This window comes from Hypanus sabinus, chromosome 8 (assembly GCF_030144855.1).
Source record: "Hypanus sabinus isolate sHypSab1 chromosome 8, sHypSab1.hap1, whole genome shotgun sequence".
Lineage (NCBI taxonomy): Eukaryota > Metazoa > Chordata > Chondrichthyes > Myliobatiformes > Dasyatidae > Hypanus > Hypanus sabinus.
This window is the reverse complement of record NC_082713.1, coordinates 65,021,941-65,035,960: the sequence shown is the minus strand read 5'-3', so window position 1 is coordinate 65,035,960 and position 14,020 is coordinate 65,021,941. Positions and strand designations below refer to the sequence as shown.

The 14,020-nt window shown below is 46.0% G+C and overlaps 1 pseudogene; it reads left to right on the top strand.

Annotated features, from left to right (window-relative positions):
- The first annotated feature begins 12,150 nt into the window (after window positions 1–12,150).
- LOC132397628 (Y-box-binding protein 1-like) lies at window positions 12,151–12,901 on the top strand (annotated as a pseudogene).
- Window positions 12,902–14,020: the final 1,119 nt, after the last annotated feature.

Sequence of the window (14,020 nt, the reverse complement as noted above, 5' to 3'; positions counted from 1 at the left end):
TGAGTCACACCACCCAGCAACCCATCTAATTAACACTGGCCTAATTAGAGAACAATTTACAATGATGTGGCGACCCACTTTCTGTGCAGGCAAACCGGCTCACGCATAGCCAGCGCACAGGGAGAAACCTTGGTAATGCACCTCTGATGTCATTTCCGCCCAGAGAGGGCGGGCGCTAGGGATTAAATGCCAGCGCCATGAAGTTTGAATAAACTAGTCTCAAAACGGCTTACCGACTGTGTGTCGTCCTTAGCTCTATATGTAGTACATCACTACAATGGTGACCCCGACGGACCAAACAGGATTTGGACCACAGATGACCGACTCTTCATCTGTTCACGCAGTTTCGCTAAAACTGCCAACTTTCTGGACGCTGCGACCATGCGTGTGGTTCAGCCAAGCAGAAGTCCAGTTCCGGATTCGGCAGATATCCTCTGATTCCACACATTACTCCCACATGGTGAGCGCCTTTGACCAGAAAACGGCCGCCCAGGTTGAGGATTTCATACAGTCGCCCCTGGAAGAAGGCAAATATGAAGCATTCAAAGCGCTGCTTATTGGGACCTTTGGTCTCTCACGGTGTGAGCGGGGTGCCTGCCTGCTTCACCTGGATGGTTTGGGAGACAGGCTGCCGTAAACATTGATGAACAAGATGCTGGCCCTGGCTGACGGACACAAGCCCTGCCTCGTGTTCGAGCAAGCGTTCCTAGAGCAACTGCCCGAGGACATATATCTGCTGCTGACCAATGCAGATTTCAGCGACTCCCGGAAGGTGGCGGCCTGGGCAGATGTGCTGTGGAAAGCCAAGAGGGAGAGCGTGGCATCCATCGGTCAGATTACCAGGCCACGCGCCCAACAGCAGACCAGACCAGGCCTGGCGGGGGGGGTACACACAACACAGAGGCAAGAGTGAGGAAGACAGTGAACAGTGGTGTTTCTACCACCAGCGGTGGGGCACAGAAGCTGGCCGTTGTCACCCGCCCTTCATTGGCCAGCTGCCGCTAATGACAATGGCGGCTGGCCGCCAGGACAGACTCTTGTATGTCTGGGACAAACAGTCGGGACGCCGCTTCTTGGTTGACACTGGAGCGGAAATCAGCATCTTGCCCCCGACGGGGTATGACACCCACAACAAGAAGCCAGAACCCACCCTGAGGGCCGCAAACAGCAGCACGATACGGACCTACGGCACCCGCACAGTGCAGCTGCAGTTCGGCACCGGCCGGTTCACATGGGACTTCACACTGGCTGCCATGACCCAACCACGCCTGGGGGCGGACTTCTTGCGAGCTCACAGCCTGCTGGTCGACTTGCAAGGGAAAAGACCGGTACATGCTGAGACTTTCCAGACATTCTCCCTGGGTGAAGCCAAGTTGCCGGCCCCACACCTGGACTCCATCACACTGTCGGACAACGAATTCACCAGAATCCTGGTGGACATTCCATTGATTCTGGCACCGCAGTTCATGGCAGCCATGCCCAGACACGGGGTACAGCACCACATTGCGACCAAGGGACCATCCCTTCACGCCTGTGCATGAAGACTCCCCCTGGAAAAGCTCTGACTGGCGAAGGAGGAGTTCAAGAGGATGGAGGAATTGGGGATCGTACGGAGGTCCGACAGCCCATGGGCCTTCCCCCTGCACATGGTGCCCAAAGCAGCCGGGGGTTGGAGACCATGCGGCGACTACCGCAGACTGAACGAGGCTACAACATTCCCGACCGCTACCCCGTGCCGCACATACAGGATTTTGCAGCAAACCTGCACGGGGCAAGAATCTTTTCCAAAGTAGACCTCGTCCGGGGATACCATCAAGTCCCAGTGCATCCTAAAGACATCCCCAAAACAGCACTCATCAGCCCGTTCGGCCTGTTCGAGTTCCTCCGAATGCCACTGGGCCTGAAGAATGCCGCACAGACATTCCAGCGGTTAATAGATGCGGTGGGATGTGACCTGGACTTTGCGTTCATCTATTTGGACGACATCCTTATAGCCAGCAGTATTCGTCAGGAGCATCTGTCCCACCTCCGCCAGCACTACTCCTGCCTGAGTGATTTTGGCCTCACGATCAACCCGGCCAAATGCCAGTTTGGTCTTAATACCATCGACTTCCTGGGCCACAGGATTACCAAAGATGAGGCAACACCTCTGTCCGCCAAGGTAGATGCGATCTGCCACTTTGTCCGGCCCAACACAGTCAAAGGCCTGCAGGAGTTCATTGGTAAGGTGAAATTCTACCACCGTTTCTTCCCCTCAGCAGCCCGTATCATGCGTCCTTCGTACACCCTGATGTCGGGTAAAGGCAAGGACATTACTTGGGATGAGGAGGCTGCGGCCACTTTCATTAAAGCCAAGGAACTAATGCTAATGAATCCCAGAACGGACGTTCCGACCACTCACACGGTGGACGCATCCAACACAGCAGTCAGTGGGGTGCTGGAACAACTCATCAAGGGGCGCTGGCAACCCCTGGCATTCTTCAGCAAGCACCTACGACCACCTGAAATCACGTACAGTGCTTTCGACCGGGAGCAGTTGGCACTGTATCTGGCAATCTGGCATTTCAGGTACTTCTTAGAAGGCAGGCCGTTCACCGCGTTCACGGACGACAAACCATTGACCTTCACATTCACGAAGGTGTCCGATCCCTGGTTAGCTGACCAGCAGCGACATCTGTCCTACATCTTGGAGTACACGACAGACATCCAGCATGTCTCCGGAAAGGACAACGTCGTGGTGGACGCACTCTCCAGACCAGCTGTCCAGGCCCTGTCCCTGGGGGTGGACTATGCAGCACTGGCGGAAGCGCAGCAGGCAGACGACGAGATGCCCAGCTACAGGACCACAGTCTTGGGTTTGCAGCTACAGGACTTTCTCGTAGGCCCAGGTGAGAGGACCCTCCTGTGCGACGTGGCTACCGGGCAACCTCGCCCCATTGTCCCGGCAGCCTGGCAGTGGTGAGTTTTCAACTCCATACACAGTTTGGTGTACCCATCTATCAGGACAACCGTCCAGCTGGTCTCCAGTAAGTTTGTGTGGCACGGATTTTGCAAGCAGGTCAGTGAATGGGCCAAAACGTGCGCGCAGTGTCAAACAGCCAAGGTGCAGTGGCACACTAAAGCCCCGCCACAGCAGTTCGAACCCACCCACTGGACATTCATGTGGATGTTGTGGGCCCCCTACCAGTGTCCCGAGGAGTGCAGTACCTCCTAAGTATGGTAGACCGGTTCACGAGGTGGCCAGAGGCAGTCCTGCTCACCAACACATCTGCCGATTCCTGCGCCCAAGCACCGATTGCAACCTGGGTAGCATGCTTCGGGGTACCGGCCCACATTACCTCCAACAGAGGTGCCCAGTTCACCTCCAGCCTGTGGTCGGCTATGGCCAGCCTGTTGGGGATGCAGCTACACCACACAACTGTCTACCATCCACAGTCGAACGGACTAGTGGAGCGTTTCCACTGTCACTTGAAGTCGGCTCTCATGGCCCGCCTGAGAGGACCTAACTGGGTGGACGAGCTTCCCTGGGTCCTGCTTGGAATTTGCACAGCGCCCGAAGAGCAACTGCACGCCTCGTCGGCCGAGTTGGTGTACAGCGCACCCCTGGCCATCCCAGGAGAGTTCATATTAGCCCCAAGAGGGCAAGAGGAAGAACCCGCAACAGTCCTGGACAGACTACGTGAAAGGCTCGGCAACCTGGCCCCTGTACCGACTTCGCAGCACGGACGGACCCTGACCCATGTACCCAAAGACCTGCAAAACACAAAAAGTTTGTGTTTGTACGAAGGGGCGGACACCAGGGCGCCGCTACAGCGGCCGTACAAGGGGCTGTTCAAGTTGATCAACAACAACGGGTCCACGTACGTTCTGGACATTGGGGGGAAAGAGGAGGTTTTCACGGTGAACCGACTCAAACCAGCCCATTTGGACGGCGCAGCCGGTCGAGGTTCAGGCACCGCGGCGCAGAGGCAGACCTCCCAAACAGAGGCTGATCCAGACTGTGGACATTGGGGGGTATATCTCCGGTTCTTGGGGTGGGGGGTATGTGGCGACCCACTTTCTGCGCAGGCGAACTGGCTTACAAATAGCCAGCACACGGGGAGAGACTGGTAATGCACCTCTGACGTCATTTCCGCCCGGAGAGGGCGGGCGCTAGGGATTAAATGCCAGCTCCACGAAGTTTGAATAAACTAGTCTTGAAACGGCTTACCGACTGCGTGTCATCTCTAGCTCTGTATGTAGTACATCGCTACAATGACCAATTAACTACTAACTGGTACATCTTTGTAATGTGGAATGAAACTGAGCAGTGGAGAACATACAAACTCCTTATAGGTGGTGCCATAAGTGAACTCCGAACTCCAATGCCCCGAGTTGTAATAGTGTTGCACTAACTTCTACGCTACAGTGGAGACCTAATTTTTATTGATTCTCATAAGGAAGAAATATGATGAGCAGAACACTTAGGGAGAAGGTAAAGGGCTGAAGGAACCAGAATCAAATGGTAGCAGCTGGCTAGAACTGGTGAGAGGAGTTCTACTTGTTGCATGTTTATACTGACATAAACATGTGTACCTGGATGTGTCTCACTGTCCTAATAAATGAGGTACAAAGATTAAATTAATGGCTTGAATGCAATATTTAAAAATAGCCTGAAATCTGGAAAAATCCCTGTGGATTGGAAAGCAGTAAAATAATTACTTTTATTTGATGGTAGAGAATTAGAAATTAGGAATCTCAAGGCTATTAACAACATTCTGTTGCTGGGAAAATGTTGATGTCCACTATTAAGAAAGCTTGGAGGAGGTCAGTTAGAAAATCAAAACATACTCATGCAGAAAGAGGAAGGGTTTATGAAAGTGAAATTATGTTAAATAAAATCATTACACTGCTTCAGTATGTAACATCAGATCAATGCTGGAATATATCTGCTCAAGAACTGAGGTGAACAATTAATCTGCTAATGAAAAGAGATAGCTCCATGTGTAATATCATTGATGGCAGGTGGGTTCCAGGGCCTAGCCCCTGTGTATTGAAAGTAAGACTGAAGTATTCCCAGCCATGTTCAGTCAGAAGCATCTAAGAGATAATTCACCTCACTTCCTCCTGAGAATCCCACCATCACAGAAGCCATTCTTCAGTCACTTTCATTTCCTCCATGTGACATCTGGAAACAACTGAGAGTTCGTGATATAGCAAAAGCCAAGGTACCTGACAATATCCAGCTGGAGGATTGTGTTTCAGAACGAGCTACATCACTGGCCAATCTGTCCAATTACTGTCATAATAATACCCAGCAATGGCACAAATAGTTGAGGACATAAACAGCAAGTCAAATTTAATCCAGGTAAATTTTGTCCAATAATCCTACTTTTAATCATCAGCTAAGTAATGGAAGGTGTTGCAATGGTATTATCAAAAGAAGCTTACATACCAATATCTGTACATCAATAAAGACAATGCAATCCGAAGGGTGACATAAAGTTTCTGCAGCTGAGAACTGCACTTGTTAGAACAGTGAGTGAGACAGTGCCATCCCTGAAGGGCAGGAGCTATTTAGTAACAGCAAGCCTGTCAGTACCTCTAGTTGAACTCTGTCTTTTTGTGTACTTCCCCCTAGCCGTCAATCTGTGGTTTTGTATTGCCATGTGCTCCTGTCCCCACCCCTGCTCTACTCTGGCTCCTGTATCACTGAGTACTCCGCCTCTCACTGTTTCTCATTTTTACCTGTTTAGCTGCCACTTCTATCTCATTGTGCTCCACCTATCATCTGCCTCTCTGTTTATTGCTCAGTGTATTTCAGTCCTGTGTTTTCACTTGTTTGTTGTCAGATTGTGCCAGTGAATTTTCCTGAGCTTTTCCAGCATTTGTAGCTGAACTCTGTCTGCCTGAATATCGACTTGCCTGTTTCCTGATTCTGGTTTTTGGATTTCTCTGGATGTTTTGACCTCTGCCTGAACTTTGACACCAACTTTGTTTGCACCTCGGGATTTGTTACTCAATTAATATCACTGAGTGCACAGTACTGGGTCTGCAATTAGATCCCTGCTCTAATGTCCTGACAAAGTCTTATTGGGATTAAGTCATTCTTTGAAGTAGCAAGTGAGAAAATGGCATTTTTACAAGGTGGGAGCTATTTGAAAACAGAAAGTAGCAAGTGCAGGTATTCTTTAAAGTGCAAGGTTGCAATAAGGTAGATTGCCAGGTGAAGAGTCCATCTTATCACATGAGGGAACCTTTCAATAGTCTTACAACAGCAATACAGAAGTTATCCTTGAACCTGATGATATGTGCTTTCAGGCTTTTGTACCATCTGTCTAATAGGAGATGCAGAAGAGAGAATGTCCAGGGTGGGTGGGATCTTTGATTATGCTGGTTGCTTTAATGAAGTATGAGGCAGGGTAGATAGAGTCCAAAGACTGGCTGGTTTCTTTGCAGTATTTCCAGCATTTTCTGTTCTTATTTCATTATTTTTTTCTGTTGCAAATCCAAAATCTGGAAGTATTCTATGTATTGCCCAGAAGCACAGAGAATTTGCAGTTGCATATTTATTTGCCTTGAGGAGGATAGTTGGACTCGCATCTTTACATGCTACATTGTTAATCTCCATTGAGACTACATAGTTAATCTTCATTGTACATATTGGTTGCGCAGTAGCTACTGATGCCAATTTTCTGTCATTGCAACTTACATTGCTTGGCTGTGAATCCAACAACCCCAGCCAGAAAATAAAATTCTACTGTTTGTATTGGATTCTGAATCTCGACAAATCTGCTCCTGGCTGAGAAGTTTTTCTGTTTGAACAGCAAACAGAAGAACCTCTGCTTTCAAGATATTTCTAAATGCTGCATTTTTTTTTAAATTTCATGGATTGTGTGGGAAGACATAACATGGTTTCAATGTCTAATACAAACTCTGAGTATTTTTAAAATAAAGCATATTATGAAACTTGCATTATCAAACTAAAGTGCTACAAAGGGGCTCCATTCTATTAAGAGGTTGCAACTTGGCTAGTATGTTATTTTTATTCTTATTGTAGAGAATTATTTTAAATTCTTTATAATGATGCAAAGCTACAGCTTTTACTTTGTGTATAGTGTCTACTATTAAATAATTTCAACATTTCATAAAATATCTACCAGGTACGTGTTGTTGTATTTTAATTTGATTGATTCATGTGCAGGAGGTGTGCATCTGAGGTCTTCACTGCACCAACCCATTATTGGATGTAGATTGCTTAATTCCTTGTGTGTTATCTGATATCAGCATAATCTGCTTATCATTGGTCAATAAGGAGAAAAGGAACCAGTTGGGAAACACTATGATGGTTGAGGCTGTTCTTTTTTTGTCAAAATATCAAATTAGTTCTAAATAATTGTTCAGCCCCTTGTTTACATATTTTTCCTTTAATGAATTTGGATCACTTATCTCCTGGAGAGGAGGTGAGGGCACCATGACATGATACAATATATGTAGTGCAAGAGTTCTCGAAGGATTTACATGTGAGGAAGGCAGCGTGTGAATTACTGACTTGCATTCATCATGACAGAATTGACAAAAAGTTTGATGAACAGTGCTTATATGATGAATCTTGCACCTAGAATGAAAGAGGGATTTTGGTCCAAAAGGTTTTTACAGGGAGACTTAAGGTATTAATACTTGGATTCCACATTTTCCTTTGACAGCCATTTGAAGTAATTACTTTGTGCTTTGAATTCATGGTGTCTTAGGGGTGTGTGACTGCAAGTACCCCAAATAATGTAGAGGGGATGAGACAGGAAAGAAAGAAGACACTGTCAAGCACTCCTGTGTCAAGTCTTATCTTCAGAAAAGGTATGTTGAAAATAGCAAGTTAATTGTAGTATGATTTACAAATATATCAACTACAGAGTGATAATAAACCAAATATGCTTTTAGTGATGTCCAATGTAAAGTAGACTTTGGATCAGGAATATCCCTATTGCCTTTGATTGAAATAGGATCATATAACCTCCAGAATGAATGTAAGGATCAGAAATGGCACGAGTTTTATGTCTACTTCCAATAGAAGTTCACTGACAGATCAGTACTGATGTGTCAGCCTAGATACTTTGATCAAATACTCATGATTTGGGAAGGCACAGGGAAGAGCTACATATATAATAGACAGATGAGGAAACAGAATATGTTGCTTGGATTATTAGTCTTTGCCAAATTCCACACTGTCAAACTTCTCATCTTTCTTCCTTTTCTTCCCCAAAATGTACAGGTATTCTTATCCCCCAGCTGGATGGTGCTGTTCTTGGGGAAAACAATGAGAGAATTTGGGGAAAAAAAAATAAGGATCAACATGGAATTGAAGGGTATAGTTTATCAAAGAGTATTTGAAATAGAGGTTGATGTAGGGCTGAGGTACCGTGCCTTCAAGGGAAGTGGCTCATGTTTGCTCTGTGGCAATATAATATCTATAATTATGACATTTTCAGCAGAAGAGGGGAAAGTAAGTAATGGACTAGAAGCACCTGTAAAAGACATTATTGCAACAGCATAACTGAAACCTGCCCAGGAGGCTATGAAAAGGTGGAAAACAAACAGGCGTAGTAAGCTTTTAACTAAGGAAATAGTGCAAGACTTAACATGCAATTCACATCACTTAGAAATGGAGTGAATATGAAAATAACCAGATGCAGACACATTTTAATAAATTTACTGAGGATTAATTTGAATTAACTCATAACAAGGCGATCAAGGTGGATTGAACTGCTTCCAAAACCTTGTTCTTTATACTAGCAAAGAAAGAGCCATAGTCTGTTTTAGTTCTAGAGAATGAGATAAAGTAATTTTGACTATATGAGGAAGAGGATTTGGAAATGGTAAGCATAGCTCAATTAGGTTCAGTTTGGAAGTTTAATTAAATGAGATGAAATTATGATAGATATACAATGGATTACCATTCCAGTACTTTCTGCTTTGGAGGTTAAGAAGGGCCTGTTCTGTGCTTTAACTCTAAATAAGGGGTAAAATCAAACTTCATCTTGTTTCTTAGCTAATATATATTGATCAGTTTTCTCTGAAAAGAGGGATATGAGCATGTCTCATTGTGCAGTCTGTAGTTGTACACACAGTATGATCTACAAGGTAATTTTAATGAGGTTTTCAGTACTTTAAAAAAAAACAAAAACAGTTTGATCTTATTGGACTACACCCCATTTGGTGTTTGTACTCCATCTCTTTAGCTTTCTGTCCCTGGATTTGGAACACTTGGAACTGTGCTTCAATTTTCAGCTTTGTATTTCCATTATTCAACCAATGACCCAACCTTTTCGTATCATGTCCTACGGGTATGACTTTTAAAAATATCCTGTCATGATACACTCAAGAAGGACTGGATCCAGGTGTGGAGGAATGGTAGGATCCCCAGGAAGACAGCAGCAAGAGGTTACACATCGGAATCAGAGTCTTGGAGGAGTGACTGAGTGGTGCCATGAGAATTCATCCTCCTTGACACAATGACCCCCTCCCCACCACCCCCAGACACTGAATGAGAGTCCTCTTTAAATAAGCATAGAATGTGGGAATGTGTGCCAGCCACAATTAATTTGACAAGATTAAACCAAAAACACAAGGGTTTAATAACTCTAGTTAAGATATTGTTTAGTAAATACAAAATGCTCAAGAGCCCTATAAAGTGAATGATCTACAAGAAGCTGCAGGGTTCATGACAATACCTACACTCCCCTCCCACCCCCCCCCCCCACCCCACCCCCAATTCCCCAGGGAACTCTTGAGATCAGTTTGGGAAACACAAGGCAGACTTGGAACTTGAGGCAGTGTTGGAGAATCCTGTACAGATCTGGTGCTCCTAGGGAGGTCTGAAAAAAAAACACAAGTCAGGCCTGGAGTTTGAATGAGCTCTTGAGGTCGATCAGAAAAAAACCAGGCAGCTCTCTAGGGCCACGACTGGAAAATCCAGAACAAATCTGGAGCTCTCAAGGCAGGTTTTAGAAGGCATAGGACAGACCTGGAGCTCAAAACATAGTATATGACTCAGAATACGAGGTTCATAATGGAATAAGTAAGATGAAGAGAGGAAAGGCAGCAGGTCTTGATGAATTAGTAATAGAACTGTACCATATACCCTACTGTATAATATGGGACTTGCTTTATGTCATAGTAACACATTATTGGCTGTGTTTTGATCTGTATGTGTTCAGTTTCAATTAGTAAAGAACCCTGTTAATGTAGCGCTCATCTCTGATGTTTTTATTAATGATATTGTGTAAACGGCCACATACACAACAAATTGGCGACAAGTTTAATAAGCCTTCATATCAGAACGCCGTGTTTACTTGATAACGGCACACGGAAGAAGAGTGCAAGTTACGAGCCAAGAAGTGGGCAAGGCCGTGGCAGTCCATAAGGAATCGGAGACAGTCGGAGCAGCAGCACGTCGAGAAACCAAGAGACCACAACCGGCACTGACCCCAGGGGCTGAGGGTCTGCCTGCCCCAGAATGGGAAAAAAGGAGTGACACATGCATCCAGCTGGAGTACGCTCGCGGTGCTAGCAAAACAAAAGGCCACGTGGGTTACAAAGAAAACAAGGGACTGGGGCTAAATGAACATAACAAGGATGGCGTTAATTGGAACCATTACAGCAGCTTATACTGGCATTGAAGACTGGGCAACTTATATTGAAAAATAGAGTTATATTGTGATGCTAACAGTGTTAATGAAGGAAAGAAAGTAGGCATCTTACTTAGTGTAATGGGCGTGAAAACATACGGCCTGCTACGAAGCTGATTAACCCCTGAAAAGCCTGCTGGCAAAATGTACAAGCAGATAGTAGACACTCTCCAACAGCATCTAAACCCTAAACCACTGGTCATTGCTGAAAGATTTAAATTCCATAAATGGAATCAGAGCAAAAATGAAAGCATTTCTGAATATTGTGCTGAATTGCGCAAATTATCAGAACATTGTCAATTTGGAGCTGGTCAATCAGATGCATTGAGGGACAGGTTAGTGTATGGCAGACACTATGAAACCACACAGAAGAAGCTCCTATGTGGAAAAAGACCTTACACTCGAGAAAGCACTAAACACCTCAATATCATTAGAAAGAGCTGCACGAGGTGCTTCCGCAATACAACAAAATTCTCTGGAATATGCAACAAATCAAATGTCACTGAGCAGAAATGAAGGAAAGAAATGTTACCATTGTGGGAACATGTCACATGACCCTAAGCGCTGTTGGTTTAAAGACAAGGAATGCAAGGACTGTGGCAAACAGGGCAACACTGGCAGAGTATGCAAAGCTACTAAACCACAGGAAAGGGGCAAAATACAGAGAAACAAGAAACCCCAGGAAGGAAAATACAACAATGTACACAAAATGAAAAAAGGCAGTTCTGAAGAAAGCAGTTTTGATCAAAATGACTCAGACGAAAGTGAATTGTCTTATCTGCAACTTCACAGCATGAAAGAGACAGATGATCGATGAATAATAAGGATCACTCCACAAGTTCCAGGCATGAGACTAAAAATGAAGTTGAATACAGGCTCAGCTTTAACAGTGATCTCTGTACACGACCACAAACGACTGTTTTCTCACATACGTCTGAAATGAACTGAACTACTGCTAAAGACGTACATAGGACAGGAAGTGCGTCCTAAAGGTAAAATTAAAGTGACAGTGACTCACAGAGACAAAACACAGCAGCTGAACCTCTAAGTATTGAAAAACGGAGGACCACAGTTGCTGGGATGTGAGTGGCTCAGGAAAGTTCAGTTGGATTGGCACACCATCAAGGCACCAGATGTGTCAACAAAGGAGGGCAGCTCGGCAGGGAAGATGTCCGCAGCTCTCCTCTCACCCATTGTTGACTATTACAACGACGAGGAGCTAGAAAGCGTTGACACGGAGACAGATATTGCCAATAAGCAGGATGATGAAGACTACCTTGAAGTAAAAGAGCTGATGTACCAGGAGAAATTGACATCTCTCAAAAGATAGCTACAACAGTTACAGGAAGGCACTTTGCTGGAGTATCAGAAAAGGATGAAGAAACTAGTTCAACAATACAAGTAAGGAATACAAAATACAGAGTTTTTTCTGCAACTGGAGACAGAAACAGTGGAAAGGAATTATATTAGAGAGAAGAAAGAGAGAGCGCAGGAGCCCCCACCTCAGACCGGCCCGAGTCACAACCACCTCACGCAGCCTGTCAACACCATGAGCGAGGCCAAGACAGAGCAGCAATCCGAACAGCAGCAGCAACAGCCAGACAAACCCAAATCTCCCGGGGAGAAGAAAGTCATCGCAACAAAGGTTCTTGGAACAGTAAAGTGGTTCAACGTACAAAATGGCTATGGATTCATCAACAGGAATGATACAAAGGAAGATGTGTTTGTATATCAGACTGCGGTTTAAAAAAAGAACAACCCACAGAGGTACCTCCGCAGTGTTGGAGATGGTGAAACTGTGGAGTTCAACATAGTGAAAGTAGAACAGGGTGCAGAAGAGGCAAACGTAACTGGTCCTGGAGGAGTTCCAGTCCAAGGAAGCCGATATGTCATGGACAGAAATTGTTATCGTCGCTGCATCCCAGGCCACTGCAGTCCATCACGTAATTACCAACAGAACATTAAAGGTGGAGAGAAAGGAGATGGAGCAGAGACAGCAACAGATGGAGAAAACCAAGATGATCAAAATCAGCAACACCGTCCTCCTTACAGAGGACAGCGTTACCCACCTTGCTTTGTTCGTCATCGCTATGGTTGCCACTCACAATATAGCAACCAGCCTCGGAGAAATTGCTGAGGGTAGTGAAATAAATGAAAACCAGGTTGCTGGGGAAGAAGGTAAACTTAACAAGACCAAATCAGCTCCATTCAAAAAGAAAAGCTTTTGCACGAGGTAAATCTTGAATTAATATTTTTCCTCCATAGAAACTCGTACACTTAATCCTCAGCCAATGTGTCTTGTTTTTCACAAAGAATTTGGGAAACAGCATCAAAATGGTGGCAAGTCCTGGCAAAAAACTGTAAGGTTTCTGTTGTATTTTCACATTTGTGCTGAATGTGCATCTGAAGGAATTCTCCCTCTTGAGCCAGACAGATAATACTGCAGGTAATCCTTTAATATCAGCAGCTGTGTGCATACATCTACTGATGCTTCTGGACACATCATTAGTGATGCTTGTGGAATCATCGGGTGTTTCGGGTCTTTCAACATCATACACCCTCCTCCAGGTGACCCAGCTGGGGCTGATCAGACCCCAGCTTGTGTCCCAATGGCTCGCTACACATGACTCCATGGCTCCCCTCTCCTGAGCCACAGCCACCTTGAAGCCCTCTCTGCCACATCAGTGGTACTGCGGATGGCTCTCCTCTTCCTCTCTCCATTGATGCCCAAATTGCTGTAGGCTCTGGCTAAGGAACGGGCTGTGAATCCCCTACAACCAACTTCCACTGGGAGACACCTCGCTCTCCATCTAGCCCGCTGGCAGTTTCTGACCAGTCCTGCGAACTTCGAGAGCTTCCTTTCAAAGGCCTCTTCCAAGTGATCTTCCCATGGGACTGTCAGCTCCAGCATCACCACCTGCTTCATAGACTCAGACACAAGGACAATGTCTGGTCGCAGGGTGGTGGCTGCGATATGGTCAGGGAACCTCAGCTGCCTTTTGAGGTCCACCAACAACTGCCAGTCTCTTGCAGAGGTCAGGATACCTGCCCATGTTCTCTTGGCGGGTATTGGCTGCTCCCCAGCTCTGACAAAGGCAATGGTCTGCTTGGAGGGTCTGGACCGCTTCTCCCACTCCACTCCTGCGCTGATGGCTTCAGCGATGGTCTTCAGGACCTGATCATGCCTCCATCGGTACCGTCCCTCACCAAGTGCCCTTGTGCAGCTGCTGAGGATGTGCTCCAAGGTTCCTCGCTTGGAACAGTGGGCACGCTGATGACTCTGCTTTGCCCCATGTGTGCAGGTTTGATGGACATGGAAGCACATTGTACACTGCCTGGATGAGAAATTGGATGTG